Genomic DNA, 9,662 nt, shown 5'->3' with positions numbered 1-9,662 from the left:
ACGCCGAACACATGCCATATGAAGCGTTGCTGGAGTGTACTGTATTATCAGGCCAATTTAAATCAAGGCACAGGGTGTCTGTGCTGTGTAGCAAAACGTAGCACACCATGATAAGTTACAAGGCCACTCTTGCCGCAGCAGTTGCTTAAAAATCTCAAATATGCATTGTATTCGTGTCGATGAATATCAGGCATTTCAAAATGTGTCACTGAGCTACGCATTGTGAATGTTGCGTTGTACTGTATAACTTGCTTTAATGGTGTTGAACTCGGCGCCGACAAAGGGCATGTTTAACTGTGTGTCATTGTTGGTTACACAGGGGACAGTGGTTATCCGCTGGAGCCATGGCTTCTAACACCGGTGCCAGGCCACCCAAGCACTGCGTCTCCACAGGGGCAGTACAACACGGCACACGCCTCCATGCGATCGGTGGTTGAGCGCGCCATCGGCGTGCTCAAGAGCCGCTTCCGGTGCCTGCAAAGGTACCGGACGCTCCATTACGAGCCGGAGCGAGCGGCTTGCATCATCGCAGCGTGTGCCGTGCTGCACAACCTCTGTTTGGGTGCCCCCCCTTCCAGCAGACGAGGAGGATGTCACTGGCCCGGACGAGAATGGACCGCCTCTGCCAGACGGCTACCTACATGGTACAGGGACTCGTGTGACGTACATACCTGCGGGGTGCAGCCATGAGGAGCAGTGTCGTAGACCTGTTCCGGAGAACACGCCGCCAGAGGCTGGACTATCTCCGCATGGTACGCCGGCGGTTTTGGCGGCAGTCCCAGCCAGCGCAGTAGCAGGGATCAACATCGGTTGTGCGCCTTCTCCTCAGGGCTCACTTGGAAGTGAACCCAGCCCATCTGCGCGCCAACTTCGCATATCGCCGCGGCCACCCGTCGCACGCACTTGCTCACCGTCGATTGTGCGATGCCGACGTGCACCTCGTTACCTACAGCAGGCTGAAAGTTGCCGGTGGCAAAGAACCGAAGTGCACACAACACCTGTAGCCGCACCGACAACGCACTCGCACACACACCCGCCAGTTCATCGGCGAGTTCGCCGCACAGCCACACTGCATTCTGCTTCTCCAATCGAAAAAGACGCCGGAACAGCTCGTCCGGCAAGTCAAACGCGTCTTCATGCACTCTCCTTCATCGTTGCTCGCGTCAACCCACCTGCCTCTTTGCTGACGTCACCTTGCAACATGGAACAGTTGCTTGTGTTCACCACCTATGCGAGTATTCATGTGTGTAACCACCTACTTCTTTGCTGACGTCACTTTGCAGTATGAAACAGTTGCTTGTGTTCACCACCTATGCGTGTATTCATGTGCGTGGCACTGCATAAATGATGTTTTGGGTGAACAAGGCAACAAATGCTCTCGGTGTTTTCTTGGAAGAGGAAGACCACACACACACTGTTTTGCATCGCATGTATTCAGCGTGCACATTTCACCGTTTAGAGACAGCATGGCACCCATTTCGACCTTTAAGCATTGAGTGTACTGCATACAATGCAATTGACACAGATGTAACGCATTCAGTAGTGCCTCGTGATGCGCAACTTGTGCCAAACATAGACAGAAAAGAACAGTTGTACAGTGGTTAAGTATCACAAGCCTGACACATGCTGTGCAAGCAGAAAGGCATATTCGTACATCGCTGTGGTAAAATATGAAACACGACTAGAACAATGGGCTACTGTTGCATTGGACAGTGGTCATAGTAGATTCAGGAGGACTACAAAAACCTGAATGCAAAAACATCCACAGATGTTGCAGCATGAGCACAGAAGAAACGCATTTAAATAATGCAGCTGATTCAGCATGAACAATGGAAAACATCTACATATCACAGATGATACAGCAGGAACACTGAAAAAAATATTTTCATATGCGTATCGCAGATACTGCAGTATGAACAGTGTAAAAATCATCTACATATCACAGATGACACAGCAGGAACAATGCAAACAACATTTACCTATCAGAGATGCAAAAGAAAAATTTCCATATAACGGATGATACAGCGTAAAGGCATGTGAATACTTCAGTTCAATGATTGTTGCATGGCTGCATCCTGCCTATGACAGGCGTGTTTGCATATATAAAAATTCAGACTGCACTAGTGTTCCGAGTGACGACAGCGCACATCAGCGTGCATACACAACATGTTGCTACGACATGTTAAGACCAATAAAAAAACCCAACAAATTGTTATGCCTATAAATCGAAATGAGAACATCACAGCTGCAGGTGCACGCATGAAATGTACGTGTAACGGAAGAAAACGGCAGGGAAAATTACCTGCGAACAACATAGTTGCATGCAGAACAGCTTTTACACCAGGCACACGGCAGGAAAAAAAAGAAATACGAATACACAGCGCAGTTTGAGCACCTGGCAGAACGCAACTAAACCAAAGGGAATTGAGACCAGCTTCTGCACCTGCTAAAAGCTTGGAAGGAAAAAATGAGAATACACGTGCAGTTTCTGCGCGTGGCGCTAGTGGGAAACAAAAAGAATTAAACGCACACAGTGTGTGCATGTCAGAAGGTTAACAATAAAGAAGATGAACAGAAAAATTACACGGATGCGTCCGGCGACTGTGTGCGGTTGCGGATTAGCACGGTGAGTAGCCCGACACACTGAGCAAGCAGGTGCTGTCGGGCCGACTCCTCTCCCCGTGACTCCGCAACAGCAGCTGCCATTTGCTGTGTGGCCGTTGCTGACAGCTGCAGTGCGCCTGCCGCCTGCCGCATCGCAGCTGCCACATCCGCCATGGCGGCAGTTTGCGCAGCGGTTGCTGCAGTCGCTGCTGTCTGCACCTGCAAAGGAAAGGAGCTTGAACTGCACTACCCCGAGTGATTGAAGAGGGCTGGTTTCACTTCCACGGTAAACATGATGCGGCCAAGCCCTACACGCGTGCGTTCCATATGGCAGCGACAGAACGCCAGGCTCTGTAAATCATGTGTCAAGGGTACGCACTGTGCGAAATAATGACGCGAAACGTAAAAAAAAAAAATTTGATAGATGCTTAAGCTTCACCTTTGAGTGGAACGCGGCAGCGTGTTGCAGCGCTGCCAGGGAGCCAAGGCATGGCCGTGAGCACAACAATCAGTCATTATCAAAATTGAATACTGTTGTGTCCCCTTATTGCTTTTGTGTGTGTGCGCCCCCGCGTCCTCCTCCTAACGACAGTTCGCATCCTCCTCCTAACGACCACTCAATCCTCCTCCTAACGACCACTCGCATCCTCCTCCTAACGACCGCTTGCCCCTCGTCGCACGCTGTCGCCGGATGCCCCCCCACGGTGCGCCCCCGCACCCTCCTCCTGTTCGGGGAGCCACTCCCTGCCGTGGACGCTTCTCCACTCCCTCCTTTCTTCGGGCGGCCAGTTCGGCTCCTGCCTCGGTCGACGCTGGTCGCACCCTCATCGGCTTTAAATAAACGAAGTCTTAAAGTACCGTGTGCGTCTTTCGCTGCATTCAACACAGCGACCGGACACGACAGTGGCGACGAGAAAGTGGATTCGACCCGCGCTACGCAACGCTATTGACAAGCCATGGCTACGCGAGGGTTTCCCAATCAGATACCAGAATTCAACGGCTCATCGTGGTCATCGTGGGTTGGACGCCTTCAGTTCTACTTTGAAGCTAACAACATCACAGACCCAGCCTTGAAGAGGGCCAACCTGCTGACGCTGTGCGGGGAGCAGACCTACGATACTGTCTGCGCCCTTATTCAGCCAAGCACACCAGCGGCAGTGTCTTACGACGACATCGTAAAAGCGCTGCAAAAGCACTACGACCCAAGGCCATCCGAGGTCTACAGCCGGGCTCGCTTCCAACGACGAGATCAACTGGGAGGAGAAACTGTGAGCGCCTACGTAGCCGCGCTCAAGAAGCTCGCTGCCGACTGCAATTTTGGAACGCTGTCGACAACAGCTACCGGGCAGGAGGGAGACGCAGCTTCTTCTGCTAACACCACCATGCTTCCCTTGGACGTGATGTTACGCGACAGATTTGTGTGCGGACTGAGTGACGAGTCACTGCAGCAGCGCCTGTTCGCTGAGAAGGACCTCACATTCAGCAAAGCTTACGACATCGCCGTTCGAGCGGAGAGCGCCGGTCACCAGCAGAGAGGGATTCGCCGGAACACCGAGCCGGTACACCAGACAAGCAACCAGGTGCGCAAGCCTTCTGTTGTTGTAAAATCGGTCAAAAAGGCACAACGCTGCTGGCGGTGTGACGACCAACACAACCCCCAGGGATGTCGATTCCAGTCAGCCACGTGTAATTTTTGCCACAAGCGAGGGCATATCGAAAGAGCATGCATTACGAAACGGAGACTTGCCAAGATAAAGTCACCTTCCCAGCCTAATCACAGCGTCAACGCCTCAGAGAATACGCCGCTATCTGATCTCCATGGAACAACATCAGCAACACCATCTGTGTTGTACGACCTGAACACCATGAATCTCGGCACGCGACCGAAGATTTTTACAGAAGTAAGCGTACATCACCAGCTGATTAAGTTCGAGGTGGACTCCGGCGCAGCCTGTACTCTGATCAGTGAGGACACGTTCCGAACTTCATGGCCATCTGACGCACCCGCCCTGCAACAAGACGACACGCACCTGCGAACGTGGTCAGGACAGAATCTGCCACTATTGGGCTCTGCCAACGTGCAGGTTAACTACAACGGCCAGACCCATACGCTACCTCTGCTTGTTGTGAAGGGCACAGGATCAAGCCTTCTAGGGAGAAACTGGTTTTCTCCACTAGGCGTGATGATATGCGGCATACACCAGACGCCGAGCCAGAACATGGTTGAGCAACTGCAAGAGAAATACGAAAGAGTATTCTCGGAAGAGATTCCAGGAAACGAAGGGCCCCCGGTCACACTGGAGTTGTTGGACAACGCGCAACCCAAATTTCTGAAGGCCAGGCCGGTGCCGTTTGCTCTCCGAGATTCAGTTGAAAAAGAGTTGGACAAACTGGAGCAGCAAGGTGTCATCGAGCCGACGCAGCATTCCATCAAACTCTCAGCGTACGACTACGCTCTGGTCTACCGCAATGGGAGTAAACACCAAAACGCCGATGCGCTAAGCCGTCTGCCACTCGACGCAACTGTTGACGAACCATTTCCACCAGGAGACGTTCTGATGTTCGAAGCACTGCCAGAACCTCCGCTTACAGCAGGCACAGTTGCAGCATCTACGCAGAAGTGCGCAGCTCTCCGGCTAGTTTACACAGCTGTTCAACAAGGCAACGTGCATAAACTCAAAGGGGACAACTTCGACGCTTACCGCAGGCGAGCTACAGAGTTGAGCACCCATCGCGGCTGCATCATATTTGGGTCCCGAGTTGTGATGCCGAGAGAACTACGCGCACAAGCTATGTCTCTCATCCACGCCGGACATCGGGGCATCGTTGCAATGAAAAAGTGTGCCAGAAGCTACATGTGGTGGCCTGGCATTGACAACGACATCGAAACAGTGGTGCGAGAATGCAAGCCTTGCCAGAGCAGCCGGAGCGCCCCGCCGAAAGCTCCTGTCCCAGAATGGGAAAAGCCAGACACACCATGGCACACATTGCACATTGATTTTGCAGGACCAATTGAGGGCTGCACTTTCCTTGTGGTCGTAGATGCCTACACAAAGTGGCTTGAGATAAGGCAAATGGGACAGACGACTTCGGCAGCAGTCATTGACAACCTCCGATCACTATTTGCAACGTTCGGCCTGCCGCGCAAGGTAGTGTCGGACAACGGAACACCGTTTGTGTCTGCGGAGATCCTCAAGTTTTATCGCGACAACGGGATCTCATCAGTTACATCGGCCCCCTACCACCCAGCGACAAACGGACAAGCCGAGCGCTACGTAGCCGAGCTAAAACGCGCCCTTGAAAGAGATCAGACAGGCTCGCTGCAGCGCCGCCTTGCGCGCTTTCTCTTCAAGCAGCACACGACGGTTCAGAGCACAACAGGCGAGACCCCCTCGAAAATGATGTTCGAGCGTGAAATGCGAACCCAGCTCACAGCCATCCTCCCCGAGCCAAAGGCAGAGACGTTCCGGGAAGAAAAAGCAATTCCGCGCTGCGGCACGCTTAATGAGGGGCAGCGCGTCCTCGCCCGACAGTTTCTGAAAAAGCCACGCTGGGAGGAAGCTACAATTGTCAGACGCATAGGCCTGCGCTCTTGGCTCGTCAACATACATGGCACAGTAGCACGCCGACATCTCAACCAGCTGCGTAGATTTACGACGCCGTCTGAGAGCTGTCCGCCAGCGGAGAGAATACGTGCACCATCTTCCCACATAGCCTGGCACCTCTTCCCAGAAGAAGAGACTTCGCCCAGGACAGACCTAGGAGACACAGCGAACAACAGCCAGCCTACAAGTGTTTCTCCCCCGAGCGCACAAAGCCAGCGCGCCTCCACGCGTGAGCGCCGACCCCCTGCACGATACCAGGCAACTTTCTAAGGGGGAAGGAAGTGTTGTGTCCCCTTATTGCTTTTGTGTGTGTGCGCCCCCGCGTCCTCCTCCTAACGACAGTTCGCATCCTCCTCCTAACGACCACTCAATCCTCCTCCTAACGACCACTCGCATCCTCCTCCTAACGACCGCTTGCCCCTCGTCGCACGCTGTCGCCGGATGCCCCCCCACGGTGCGCCCCCGCACCCTCCTCCTGTTCTGGGAAGCCACTCCCTGCCGTGGACGCTTCTCCACTCCCTCCTTTCTTCGGGCGGCCAGTTCGGCTCCTGCCTCGGTCGACGCTGGTCGCACCCTCATCGGCTTTAAATAAACGAAGTCTTAAAGTACCGTGTGCGTCTTTCGCTGCATTCAACACAGCGACCGGACACGACAAATACCCATGCATTATGTTATATTTCTGTGTAAAAATCCGAACATTTTGCCTGCACATACCTGACTGTTGCTCTCAATGAGCCTTTCCATGGTGTCGAGCAGCCGCTGTTGGAACTCGGCGTCCTGGCGGTTTCGCGCCTCCGCCAGGTCAGCGCTGCGCCGAGTTTCCAGCAGCAGCTGCTCCACGGCGTCTTCCTCCGCCCGCCTGCTATTGCGAGGCGGGCGCCTTCTCATGGAGCTTGGCTCCGGCTGTGGCTGCTGAGGGGCTGTCAGAGGGGAACATGCGCATATTACTCAATGCGGTACACTGTTGAATAAGCAAACTGATCTGTACCTTGTCTGAGAGAACTATGTACATGAATACACACGAACAGGCCCATACAAATGCATACGCTGTCAGTGATGTAACGAACGTGCCATTGTAGCAACATATACGCTGTGCGCATTGATTACACCAATGGGTGCGATCACAGTCCCCACTGCAAGAGGACAAAACTTGCACAAGCTCCAGTGCCTGATGTACGGGAAAGTTTTGCGACCACTGTTGGATGATTTTGATTATACATATTGCTCTGCAAATCATACTGAGGCCGAGCAGCTTCCAACTCGGCTGCTAAAGAGGCTACATATTTGCAGGCTGACTCACCGGCTTCTTCGCTCAGCTCCTCAGCAAGGAGGTCCCCCAGCAGCACACTATCAATGCTGCTCATGCTGTCGTCTGCGTAAAAGCATTACAGCACAACTGATCAGTGGACAGTTGCACCGAAGTGTGCAGTGCACCATAGTAAAATGAACACCTACTTCATTTGCGGCACTACGAGAACTAGCAAATCCCTAGGAGCAGAACAAAAACATCACTATCAAATGTGGAAACTGCATATGCAACCTCCACTTTCTGCATTTGGACTACTCAAATCCTTCTCATAGGATTTAACTTCTTCTACCTCAGGCTCATCTGCTCCATGATATTCAAATCCACACAAGACGCTAACAATGCGCACAACTTACTAGCCATACAGGTGATTGATGAAATGGTTCACCTACCCGCTGACAATGGAGACAGCGGTGTAGGCGGCGGCGGTGGTGGTGCTGCTGTTGCTGGTGCTGCTGCTGGTGCTGCTGCTGCTGCTGGTGCTGCAGGGGGTGGTAGCAGCAGAGGTGCTGCTGCTGCTGCTGCAGAGGGTGGTAGCAGCAGAGGTGGTGGTGCTCCGGAGGGTGGCAGAGGTGGTGGTGGAGATGGTGGTGCTGCTGCTGCCGCTGCTTCTGCTGGTGGCGGTGGTGATGGTGGTGCTGCTGCTGCTGCTGGGGGTCGCGGTGGAGCTGATGCTGCTGCTACAGGAAGCTGGGCCTGCGAGAAGGCAAACCGCCGCACGTTTACACATGCATATCCCGAAGTTCATCTTGATGGTACATTGTTCACAGCACATGACTTTGTGAAACAGTAAAGAATCCCTCATTACCACCAAGCAGGTAACTGTGAAAACGTCTATAACCTCACTACGATTCTATTACAACATTGCAAACGCACCTGTCGCCTGGCAATGGGGAAATAAGGTTTCCCCACGCCCTTGGCACTGGCCCACCCCAAGATCTGGATGATGCGGCCCCCAGAGCCAGGCAGCTTGCCACCTCCGGTGCCCCTGCGAGCGAATGCGAAGAGACACGTTACTGCGGCATTCCATTTACCAACACTGTTGACAGACTCACCCTTGGCCGGCCCGCAGACTTGCCAGCTCCGCCCTTGTGTGGCAGCACATTTGCCGCCAAGACTGCCGCCAATGCTCGGCAGTCTTGACAGCCGGTCCCAATCGGTTCAGGCTCTCCGCCAGCTCGTCCCAAAGAGCGCGCTTGAGGGCCGCGGTGATAGTATTGGAGAGCTCCGTCTAGGCCCGCGCCAAGAAGATGTGCTGCTCCAAAAAATCGAGCAGCATCTCTTCTTGGGCAGCGGACATGCGGGGTTTCTTAGGCGCCATCGCAAACTAGATTTCCCGCGTATTCTCTCAGAGATATCAAACAACTTCCGCAGGGAATAGCGGGGAGTTCTTTCTGTAAACAGGCAATAGTGCGGACTACACAGCTTGGGGTCAGGGTAGTCGCTTTACGAGAGGGAGCGTATGCGTGCTGTATTCCGAGCATTATTTCTCGCGACTATCGCTTTAATGCGAGCATTTAGGCTTCCGTCCGGTTACAGACAGGGTCGGGAAATGTACTTTCTGCTGTCCGCCTAACCGTTTTGCTCTTCTTTGTTTGTTCCCGCGGTCGTTTTCGTTACTCAGTTATCTCTTTGCCGCAGCTATACGTATAAACAAAACACACATATGCGAGCGTACATCATTTATTTTTCCCCACAAATCGCACTTCATGGTCGTCTTCTATTTCCTATGGGAATACAGACAAACAACCACACATTAGATACTGGAATACTCCACCCTTTGACACTTTTGCCATCGATCGTACGCGCCTACCAACACAGGCTTACCTCAAGCAGTTTTCGCCGATTTCGTGCCAACTGCTCCTCGCAAGTTTGCTCAGCAGACAAGTAGCCTTCACTGTCTTCATTCACATTTTTCTCCGCACTTGGAACAACCGCACAGAGTACCTTGATTTTCGACGCCGCGGAAGAAAACAGTATCAAGGCGTGGAACAGCTGTTTTCGTGCGAAGCCGCTCGTTGACGTTTTTTACCGCCGTCAGCGCACCCCCGCGGCAGCGAAAGTTACCCACTTACAAATTTAATAGCCTAACTTCTTGCGCTTCTTGTTTTTCTTGATATTTTTCATCTTTAAACATATTTTGTTGG

General features: G+C 52.9%; 1 pseudogene; it reads right to left on the bottom strand.

Moving 5' to 3' along the window:
• Positions 1–2,580: 2,580 nt before the first annotated feature.
• LOC149327274 (uncharacterized) lies at positions 2,581–8,898 on the bottom strand (annotated as a pseudogene).
• Positions 8,899–9,662: the final 764 nt, after the last annotated feature.

Source organism: Amblyomma mixtum, chromosome 10 (assembly GCF_055824585.1).
Source record: "Amblyomma mixtum isolate Tamu chromosome 10, ASM5582458v1, whole genome shotgun sequence".
Taxonomy (NCBI): domain Eukaryota; kingdom Metazoa; phylum Arthropoda; class Arachnida; order Ixodida; family Ixodidae; genus Amblyomma; species Amblyomma mixtum.
Note: the sequence above shows the minus strand (reverse complement) of the source record. Positions and strands in the feature narration are given on the sequence as shown.